The following is a 12446-nucleotide window of genomic DNA, read 5'->3' as shown; positions in this document are numbered from 1 at the left end:
ATTTGAATATGTCTACGACAGTTTCTTTGGCGCTTCAGTGTATATTAGGACATTTACCAGGCAGCGGCTGATGCAGCAGAAAGTGTACAGAATGGTAAGCTGAGGATTATATGGTCGTGTCTCTATGCAGAGACTATTTTTTGTTTCCAATTTTTACGTTATTTATAATGAAAATAAACCGAAATAATGTGCAGTGTACTGTATTTATCAAATTTTCATGAAAAGGAGAGGCAGAGGAAATTTGGGACTGCGAATAGATTTTCAAGACAGGATTGTACTTACAGCATCTACGAGGTCATTGCAAATAGCGTTCCAAGAACAGACTGTAATGAAACTGTACAGGAATTCATATTCCTTTAGTTCCATCATGTCGTTCAACCAGCCTTCCGCAGCCGCAAGCGAACAATAGATTCTCGTTGCAAATAAAATCAGCACATCGAGAGAGAAAGTGAGATCACATCCCGAGAAGACTGCATAAAAATACGTTCCATTACAGATCACAAGCCGTCCTTGCCAATATTTAGCGAAGTAATTCATTACTCGTGGTGTTGCTGCCAAACTGTATGATAAGAGGGAAACTTTTAGAAATGTAAGTCAAATTTGTTTTTGTATAGAAACCATAAAGCAACTATGTTAATGTAAAAACGCGTTGTTTACAATGCGTGCAAGATCCTGAGACAGTTGCTGCAATCCCTACTTTATGATAAATATCAGCAAATGCGTATAAATCATCAGCTGTAAAATAACAACAATATCTAATTTTGTATACGAATGTCTCATATTTATCTTACTATCCCATCCTGGCAATTTATTTACAACACCAAATTTTCTTTTGCCTTTCATGTTCATGCCTTTTATGATAATGTTAATGAATGCAATATTTTGAGAATTATTTCGCTTTATTTGCAAAGTAATGTAAAAATTGAAAATGAAAAAAAGTTACTGCAAAAAGACTCGATCCCGCGACCCTCAGAATCTCGTTCTTTACTCTTAACACTGCGTGAGCACTGCCTGCTTGTGTTATAAACCTTTTTTATGGAATCAGTAATTTAACGTATTCAGAATCATAATGAAAGACCCGTTCCATCGGAATATTTAATTGACACTGAGGTGTAGCATAAAGGGCAGTGAAGCCATTCTTTTACGTCCGTAACCCATGGTTTTAAATAATTTCAGTAATTTTTTGTATAAGTCTGAAGTATTTGAGAATAACCATTTCAAAAGAACAAGTATTGTACTAAGAACTTCTACGCGTAAGAAGTTATAGTTACGTCAACTTTTGTATAAGTCTATAAATAGTCGAGACAATAGCGTCTCGCTCTCATTTGTCATTTTGTCTCAGCTCATCTTGTCTCACGTTGTCTGTTCAAAAATGGTTCAAATGGCTCTGAGCACTATGTGACTTAACTTCTGAGGTCATCAGTCGCCTAGAACTTAGAACTAATCAAACCTAAGGACATCACACACATCCATGCCCGAGGCAGGATTCGACCCTGCGACCATAGCGGTCGCTCTGTTCCAGACTGTAGCGCCTAGAACCGCACGGCCACTCTGGCCGGCCACGTTGTCTGTATTGTGTTAGCTTGTGTAAGCGCTTATTGTGATAATATATTTTGTTGAAGTATTCAAAACTTAAATTTCGGAAGTGCCGTTCATTTTTTCAGGAAGTAATTATCTTTGTGATGGAAACATGTTTTCTTATTAAAGAGAACTGATAAGAAATTTTTAAGATGAACTCAGGGAAGTGAGATAGGGAGTTTCAGTGGACAGGAATTAATTCATAGCTGAAACTGTGAGAACTTTATTTTATTTTCGATCACTAAGTTACACATTGCTGCACAGCCATAGTCATTTTTTCATCAGATCGAACGAAGGTTAACACAGGCATAGGATCTTTGATTTACATGATTAATGAGCATTGACTTTATAACAACTTGCAAAAATAACTTTTGACGTGAATTTAACTTACTTGCAACAGACGTGCTTAAAGATTATCGTCTTTATTCATTGATTAATCCATCAAAGTTAAAGAGAGAAAGACACTACGCAATAATCAGTTACACTACGAATCCTGTTTTGCGATGAATTTTAAAGACAGTAAATTGTAGCGTCCCCTAGCAAAAAAGTTAACTATTGCCCTGTTCCGAGATCAGAAAGACATGAATATTGACGACGTCCAGCCACTACCTGCTGGTCAAGGATTATCGAGATCACGAGAGCCACCACAGCAGTACCAGTGCTTATCAGCAACTGACTATCGAAACCTTGCTCTTCATTTACTCCTGATTCAGATTTGCATGCCCTGTAGAAATGAGAGAATACTGAAGCATTCTGGACGGTGCAAGAACAGTAAGAGTTGGCCACCACCGTTAGAACCACTTCACAGAGTCTCTCAAGGGTGAGGCGATGGTCAATAGCATATAGCGAGGCAGTTCTTTGTGAAGCTACCCTGGGGCATTTAAGGCTTTGTGGACACACAGGTTGCACCTCCTGTGGGGTGAGGTCCGGCCGCCACCATTTCACAGCCTGGAAAGAGAGAAATGTTTTAACAGACAGCGCTGTTGTGCACAAATGTAGAACGCATCGTTATTCTCTGGTCGGCACTTTACGCTACAGGTAAAGATGTCGAATTTGGACTGGGGACAGTTTTGGACCTTTGAAGATGTGAGACATTACCGAACGTATTGACGCTGCAAAAAACAAAAGTTTATACGACATAAGAATCGCAAGAACTGGCTCACTTAAATAAAATACAGGTTCGACAGGGAAGTTTGGCTGTGGCGACAAAGAGCAAGTCATGGGTCACAAAAGGAGATACAGAGAGAGTCAAGTGATTGTTTTCTGTGCAAGACAGTAAGACGAATGTTATTGGTTAATCAAAAGAGGACAGCCCAGGAAAAGGTGCTAGTGTGTTCTAAGGAGCAATTCTATTGTTTGGCACTTGGAAGATCCGGGTATTCATTGGACAAATATATTGTACTAGAACTGACATGTTATTACATTTTGACTCAATTTGGGTGCATAGATCCTGAGAAATCAGTACCCAGAACAACCAACTCTGGTCGAAATAACGGCCTTGATACCCCTGGGCATTGGGTCAAACAGAGCTTGGATGGCGTGTACAGGTACAGCTGCCCATGCAGCTTCAACACGATACCACAGTTCATCAAGAGTAGTGACTGGCGTATTGTGACGAGCCAGTTGCTCGGCCACCATTGACCAGACGTTTTCATTTGGTGAGAGATCTGGAGAATGTGCTGGCCAAGGCAGCAGTCGAACATTTTCTGTATCCAGAAAGGCCCGTACAGGACCTGCAACATGCGGTCGTGCATTTCCTGCTGAAATGCGAACAAGAGGTGACCGAGACGTGTAACCAATGGCACGCCATACCATCACGTCGGGTGATACGTCAGTATGGCGATGACGAATACACTCTTCCAACGTGCGTTCACCACGATGTCGCCAAACACGGATGCGACCATCATGATGCTGTAAACAGAACCTGGATTCATCGGAAAAAAATGACGTTTTGCAATTCGTGCACCCAGGTTCGTCGTTGAGTACACCATTGCAGGCGCTCCTGTCGGTGATGCAGCGTCAAGGGTAACCGCAGCCAATTGACTCAGGGGTCGAGACGTGGCTGCACGATCCTTACAGCCATGGGATAAGTTGCCTGTCATCTCGACTGCTAGTGATACGAAGCCGTTTGGATCCAGCACGGCGTTCCGTATTACCCTCCTGAACCCACCGATTCCATATTCTGCTAACAGTCATAGGATCTCGACCAACGCGAGCAACAATGTCGCGATACGATAAACCGCAATCACGATAGGCTACAATCCGACCTTTATCAAAGTCCGAAACGTGACGGTACTTGGTACGCATTTCTCCTCCTTACACGAGGCATCACAACAACGTTTCACCAAGCAACGCCGGTCAACTGCTGTTTGTGTATGAGAAATCGGTTGGAAACTTTGCTCATGTCAGCACGTTGTAGGTGTCGCCACCGGCGCCAACCTTGTGTGAAGGCTCTGAAAAGCTAATCATTTTCGTATCACACCGTCTTCTTCCTGTCGGTTAAATTTCGAGTCTGTAGCACGTCATCTTCGTGTGTAGCAATTTTAATGGCCGCTAGTGTATTAATGTTGCCACTATTTGTCATTTGTTTTGTCAATAATTTTCATCGCCTTAAATCAAAGTAACTGTGATTCGTATCTAATTCAATAGTAATAACCTTCCTCATTCATTACTTTGGAGGTCACCCTAATTTTATCGACTCTTGTCGGGCTTACAATTAATTTAATCCCGGGTCACCTAGTGCTAACTGAGGCAATACAATTGGCTCGAACGCCACCCGACCAGCACCAAAAATGCTATTTTTTTTTCTAAACGCTTGGTCATCTGGAGCTTTAAAATCTGTTACTTCCATTTCTGGCCAAGCCCTGCATACATTAGAATTATGGGCAAAATCCCCGTCTCAGATTTGTTGCCAGGTCTTGGGAAGCGGGTTTCATCTTAAAGGCAGCCGGATACAAAATGTTAGTGCGACCATTTCCGGAATATTCATCCAAACGTTGGAGTCCTTATCAAGTAGGAATGACCAGATATAATTCATGTAAGTGGCAGTAGGAACGTGACAGTTAGGTGTATAGCACGTGTGAAAGCTTAGCGAGAATGCGAAGGAACTTAAACTTGGTACATAAACGATTACATTCTCTCGAAACCCTGTTGGACACATTTAGAGAATCTGCATTTTAAAACGGTTTTAAGATCATTATTCTGCCAGAAACGTGTAACACGTGTAGTAGTCGCGAGAGAAAGATAACAGAAATTACATAGGGTGTAGAATAATGCAGGAAGTCGTTTTTACTTCGCTCTATACAAGCAAGCTGATAATATCGGCACGATGCACTTTGCTGAGTACTCCTTCTTATGTAAATGTAGATGTGGATATAATCCACTTTATAATCTGAGTATCCCGGCCTAAATGAGGGGCATAAAACAAATGAGGGTATTTTAAACGGCTGCTAGCACTACAGCTGCACTTCGTCTCGTTAAATCCAATAATCTCGAGGTAGCTGTTTTTCGCCGTTGAAAACTCTTCAGAATACTCTGAGGGGAGCTATACGTCAAGTAAACCGAGGCTATTTCTTGAAGTAGAACTGCAGCCGTCTGATAAATGCCTAACGCCTTGTCGACGTGTAGGCCATTAGCGTGAGCTACGAGGTCAGCTTTCAACGATGCTTTCGAGGCAACTGGCCATTGTCTCGGATGATGAATGATAGCAGACCTCGCTGCGACTGATTTAGTGCGGCTGTGGGAAACCTGTTTCCGGACGGCTGTGCTGTGTTTGGAAGCACACCTCTCCGGCCACTCGTAGTTGACAAAACAGGAGTAACACTAAGACGCGTAGTTCGTCGTTGAGATACACAGAAAATAACCCTTTTTTTCACACTGAAATACGGATTTCGACACGAATCCTACGCGATGAACACTTAGTATGAAGTGGAGGTATTAGGATATACGTTCCATTTAATTTATTAATTCCTCTGTTAACGCTTTCATGCTTTATAGGTGTGTCACAATATTGTACGATTTCTGTGTCTGCGTTGTGTGAAGCTTCGCTCCTCTGCTGGCTGCAGTCAATGGACTGAAGCACGCTGTGCGCCTATGTCCTCCTCGGCCGTCTTTAGTTACATTTATCAGAAACGAGCTAATTTTATGTTGTTTTTTTTCTGACCACCTAATTTCTCCAACCTTCTAGAACATCCCTGTCACATCCACTTGTATTTACACTATCCTCTCTATGGTCCTGGCACTTTGTATGGTCAGTTCACAAAGACAACAAGTGAAAAAAGACGTTCATTAACAAGCATACTGATGAAGTAACGCTCAGAGAAAAATCGTGAATGCATGCAAGGTTTTACCAACAAATTATTGCGGGGAAAAAATAGATTTTACAGACGTCCGAATATCAGGAAGTTAAAGATCATGTTTGCAGTTGGACAAGTCTTCATGTATTTACAGACGAAGTAAGATTCAAACAAGTAACGATCGTGGTCGAGAGGTAGAGATAGAGATTACGTTCAGCACGACACTGAAAATGAGTAGTATGGTTCTATGGTTAAGTATTAAGATACGCCTTACGTAGCTTCTAGAAGAGTTAACTCCTGTGTCGCGAACTAATGCTTTGATAAAAATGTCAAGCTTGGAAACCCTAAATCCCTGAAGCCCATTTTTACATACGTCGACGTGTGAACCAACTGAGAGAGTCGCATAATACTAGGAACTTTTCCCGCGAGGCGTAGGCTGAATTAATCGAGATCTGATTACACAACGCTTCTAAGTCGCAATGAGTTATGTGACCTGGATATCAATAAACTGTTTCATGTTCAGCCCAGAATATCCAGACACTACCAAATATGACATTCTTTCACGCACTAGAACATATGATATCTTGCCTGGCCCTTAAATCGCTCCAGGCAAATGCCGGGATGGTTCCTTTGAAAGGGCACGGCCGACTTCCTTTCCCGTCCTTCCCTAATTCGATGAGACCGATGACCTCGCTGTCTGGTCTTCTCCAAACAACCCAACCCAACCCCTTTTGCCTGGTCACCTCCTCCACTTTGTAAGCAGCAAAACTGTAAATACATTTACATGGTACCAGCAGAAGTTCACTGATTCAAGGCTCTGAGCACTATGCGACTTAACTTCTGAGGTCATCAGTCGCCTAGAACTTAGAACTAATTAAACCTAACTAACCTAAGGACATCACACACATCCATGCCCGAGGCAGGATTCGAACCTGCGACCGTAGCGGTCTCTCGGTTCCAGACTGTAGCGCCTAGAACCGCACGGCCACTCCGGCCGGCACAGATTCAAGGCTACCACACTTTTGTTAGAATAACTTATTCCGTATTTGCAACCTTTTACCAATGTATGAACGTGAGTCGAATGAAAACCTAAATACTATTTATTGTGCAGAAGTGGTGCAAAGCTGTATTATTTTTCCACATAATCTCCCACACTCTCAATGCAAGTCCTCCAGCGCTTACAGAGTGCATAAATTCCTTTAGAAAAGAATTCTGTTGGTAGTCAGCGCAACCACTCATGCACCACGTGGCGTACCTCTTCATCAGAACGGAACTTCTTTCCTCCCATTGCGTCTTTGAGTGGCCTAAACATATGGAAATCACTTGGGGAAAGGTCTGGTGAGTATGTTGGATGAGGAAGACACTCAAAATGCGTGCCTGTGACTGTTGCAACTGTTGTACGGGCAGTGTGGGGCCTTGCATTGTCATGTTGCAAAAGGACACCTGCTGACAGCAGTGCACGTCGCTTTGATTTGATTGCAGGCCGCAGATGATTTTTTAGATCTGTGTACGATGCACGGGTGACAGTGGTCCCTCTAGGCATGTAATGCTTCAAAATGATGCATTTTTCATCCCAAAAGAGAGTCAGCATAACTTTCCCTGCTGATGGTTATATTCCAAACTTTGGTTTTGGTTTTGGTGATGAGGAATGTTGCCATTCCTCGCCCGCTCTCTTCGTTTCCGGTTGGTGGAAGCGAACCCAGGTTTCGTCCCCAGTAACGATTCTTGCAAGGAAGCCATCACCTTCTCGTTCAAAGCGCCCAAGAAGTTCTTCACAAGCATCAACACGTCGTTCTCTCATTTCAGGAGTCCGCTGCCATGGCACCCACCTTGCAGACACATTGTGAAACTGGAGCACATCATGCACGATGTGGTGTGCTGACCCATGAATAATCTGTACACATGCTTCAGTGTCATTCAGTGTCACTCGGCGGTTTTCCTTCACTATGGCTTCAACTGCTGCAATTTTCTGTGGAACCACAACTCGTGCCCGACCTGGACGAGGAGCATCTTCCACTGAAGTCACACCATTTGCGAACTTCCTACTCCACTCTTAGACTTGCTTCTGTGACAAACATGCATCACCGTACTGTACCTTCATTCGTCGATGAATTTCAATAGGTTTCACACATACACGCTGTTCTTCCCTGGTGCAAGTCGCAAGTGGGGCGGCCATCTTTATACTGATACTGCGACGGTATGTGTGCATCTGCACTATGCTGCCGACCTACAGGCCATTCTGCACGCTGTTTGTTGCACGCTTACCAACTTACGGGATAACGGAGCGAAATTTCGATTTGTGATTACAAATTTAAAGTTTTAATTTGACTCACCCTCGTAAATTAGATAACTTCAGAAAACAATAAATGGAAGCATCCACGTATCAGGTGTGACGCGTGATCTGTCCCCTGAGACCATAGCCAATAATGAGAGAAATACTGTTAATAAAACTTGAACAAAAGTTCATCACTTGCTATAGAATGAGTTGTGAAGTACGTTCAGTAGCAACTGCACCTGAAACAGAAATCACCTTCTCGATTGCAACGTTTGGTCTGAAGTTCACTTCATGTGATCTAGAACGTACTAATGATGGACACAGTTCTTCCATTACCACCGCTTCTCATATGAGCTTCTTAAAGAATTAACCATCTGTGTTAAGAGAAATATGCGTAGTTTATAGAAGTATTTAATTCACAGGACTTTCTACCGACACTAAATCTGATAAATATTTAATCCACCTTGAAGCTCGTATAAATGTATTCGAAGAGCGAGAAGCTGTTTCGTGGTAATATAATAGTTGCAAAAATATTTTGCATTATAAGAGAGTAGGAGAACTTATAGTACAAATTTGGTGGCACTCAAATGGTTCAAATGGCTCTGAGCACTATGGGAGGTCATCAGTCCCCTAGAACTAAAAACTACGTAAACCTAACTAACCTAAGGACATCACACACATCCATTCCCGGGGCAGGATTCGAACAAAGTCTTATATATTAAAGCATCGTATATCGCAAAACATATTACTGTTAAATGAATATGGATGTCATAGAATCTTTTACATATGAGAAGGATAAAAATAATACTGGAATACAGTAGGATGCCAACTTCCTTCTACTTCGTAACTCCTTACACTATGTGATCAAAAGTATCCGGACACCTGGCTGAAAATGACTTACAAGTTCGTGGCGCCCTCAATCGGTAATTCTGGAATTCAATATGGTGTTGGACCACCCTTAGCCTTAATGACAGCTTCCACTCTCGCAGGTACACGTTCAATCAGGTGCTGGAAGGTTTCTTGGGGTACGGCAGCCCATTCTTTACGGAGTGCTGGACTGAGGAGAGGTATCGATGTCGGTCGGTGAGGCCTGGCACGAAGACGTCGTTTCAAAACATTCCAAAGGTGTTCCATAGGATTCAGGTCAGGACTCTGTGCAGGCTAGTCCATTACAGCGATGTTATTGTCGTACAACCACTCCGCCACAGGCCGTGGATTATGCACAGGTGCTCGATCGTGTCGAAAGATGCAATCACCATCCCCGAATTTCTCTTCAATATTGGGAGGCAAGAAGGTGCTTAAAACAGCAATGTAGGTATGTGCTGCGATAGTGCCACGCATAACAACAAGGGTTGCAAGCCCTCACCATGAAAACCACGACCACACCATAACACCACCGCCTCCGAATTTTACTATTGGCACTACACACTCTGGCAGATGACAATCACCTGCCATTCCCATACGCACATCCTGCCATCACATCGTCACATTGTGTGCCGTGATTCGTAACCCCACACAACGTTTTTTCACTGTTAAATCGTCCAATGTTTACGCTCCTTACACCAAGCGAGGCGTCATTTGGCATTTACTGGTGTGATGAGTGGCTTATGAGCAGCCACTCGACCATGAAACCCATGTTTTCTCACCTCCCGCCTAACTGATATAGTACTTGCAGTGTATCCTGATGCAGCTTGGAATTCTTGTGTGATGATCTGGATAGGTGTCTGCCTATTACACATTACGACCCTCTTCATCTGTCGGCGGTCTCTGTCAGTCAACAGATGAGGTCGGCCTGTACGCTTTTGTGCTGTACGTGTCCCTTCACGTTTCCACTTCACTATCACATCGGAAACAGTGGACCTACGGATGTTTAGGCATTTGTCGCATCGTAGCCGCACACTTCACCAACGAAAGGCAGTAGCTAACTAATACGGCATGACAAATACGACTGGTGAATATAGCGTTGTCGATATGAAAACTTCTACCTGAATCGTTTTTCAATTCTGAATTTGTCTCTTTGCTGATGACGTCTGATGGAAGCTGTAGCATACTAACATGGGTTGCTGTAACACATTTCACCTCAAAGCTGCCAATACATATTTGGCTGAAACATTTTTTTTCCAAAGCTTATGAATACCAGTCAGTGGTTATTTACACTCCTCGTTTCGTTCTATGATTTCACGATTCACAAATGATATTTTGTGTTTCTAAAGCTAATGCATTCCGTCTCGTGATTAGCGTGTAACGTTTTGGCTATGCGGTTGGGGAACAATCATAATTTTTATTTCTTGTCTGTTCGCTTTTGTTAACTAATATTTTTTGGAGGATTGTATTATTTCTTTATAGGTATTCTTGAACGCTCGTGCCATATTCTTTGTGTTGACCGTCACTGCGTTATTTGTCATTTTAATAGATAAAAATGTGAAGTGTATTCATCAAAACTTTCTGTTTTATTTGCTTCACACTTTTGTTTGCAATTTTATCTCTTACGAAAATTTGTTATTTTTTACTTTCTTCCAATGAGATTTTAGAATAGTTTCATGTAATTCGGCGAATTCTGTCATGCTTTCATTACAGATTGACTGAAACTCTGGCCTCCTCTTTAACAACGGCCTCATTTCCTTTGAACTTCCTTGCCGTTTATATAAGAATGCATGTTAAATGTGTTCTCATTTTGTGTCTCTCTGTACAGCTTTCATTTTCTAAGACACTTAACTTGCTACTTAATGTAATATGGTTTATTTCCCGTCTTGTCATACAACTCTACAACTTTCCCTTTCTCTCTACAGCTCACAAATATCGAAATTAGTTGTTTCTCCATTTCTCACGTCATTTGAAGGCGTTCAATGCAGCAGCGCTTTAGAAAGCTACTTGTAGAGTAACAAACGTATTTAACAGTACTATCTGCAAACAGGCGAGAGTTAATCACACATGGTATCGTTCAATAATAATTCACAAAAGGCCTTTTACAGTTGACACAGTTTCATTAAGGTGCCACGGTTTCTTTGTTGATCCAACGAAACTCGGTTCAAATATTTCTGTTTACTTTATCTTCCACGATAAGAAGAAAAACAGAACTGTCATTTAGACACAACTAATTAGAGACGCCATCACTATCTAAAGCTCTTTGGTTTCTTCTCATTGCACGAAGAACACCGCACAATACGCGTCACTTGCAATAGGAACGGAGAACACTGTACCGTGAACGGCTAAGTGGAAGCAATGTGTTCACGATACTTGAGACAGCCTCTACAAAAGAAAGGAAGAAATGCTCAAGAAGCTTGCTGAGTGAGGTTGCTGGAAGGAATGGGGATTTCACGCCTTCCAGTCACGGCCAATGCCCTTAATCTGGCCACTAGCTACGAGACTTCGGAGTTACCCGAGACTTTGAAACTATCCCAGCGATGAATCATTGCCCTCCGGTACGCTCCATGGGCTTTGTTCAAGATGCATCACATGCGTATTACTGTGTTCTGGCAGTCCAGCCTGTTGTAGCTTTTAAATTCACTGACAGGCGTTACACGTGGCATAGAAGCGACTTCCTTTTTCTGCAAATATTTAATATTTAGTAAACTGAAAACGGGATATATATTCGAAGGATTGTTGCAGTGGCTGTGTATGCCAGGGAATGTTTTCGAAACAACGGTAGTTAATGATGATTATAACTAAACCGGATGTAACTCCGGATGAGACAAATAAAGATATTCGAGGTATGAAAGGAGAAGATGTGCCGAGAGATGATGGTGGTTGAAAGATATGGTTAAAGATGTGGGTAATATAATAAAAAGAGAACACATAAATTTGTTTTCAGAGTTTAGGAAATTCTCCAAGGCTGGAACGATACTATAATTATTCTGCTTCGCAAAAAAGAGACAGACAAAATAACAAAAACTACCGAACAGTCTGACTCCTCTTTGCTATGTAGAAGATATTCAGTGGAATAATCAGCAGCTAAAGAACTAACTGGATTTCAGTCGCACAAAGGAAGAAGCTTGTTTCAAAAATGTATACGTCACCGTAAATATTTTTTAAAGCAGTCCACAAAATTATAAAATAGACCAATACGTATGAGTATGGGTAATAGCTTTTCGTGGGGCTGATAAAGTTCGAGGAAGCTTTCGGATCAATTTCCAAGATTTCCAAGCAAGCAGTCCTTGAGAAGGAAGGCGCGTCAGTACTGAAGAAAATATACTTCAGTCCTTCAGCTGCCATTATACGTAATCATTATAATCAGAAATCTAGGACTGACAGAGGAGGAATCAGGTAAAGTGCTTCCGTTTCATCGAAAGGTATTGTCA

This window comes from Schistocerca piceifrons, chromosome 1 (genome assembly GCF_021461385.2).
Source record: "Schistocerca piceifrons isolate TAMUIC-IGC-003096 chromosome 1, iqSchPice1.1, whole genome shotgun sequence".
Lineage (NCBI taxonomy): Eukaryota > Metazoa > Arthropoda > Insecta > Orthoptera > Acrididae > Schistocerca > Schistocerca piceifrons.
This window is presented reverse-complemented; position numbering follows the sequence as displayed.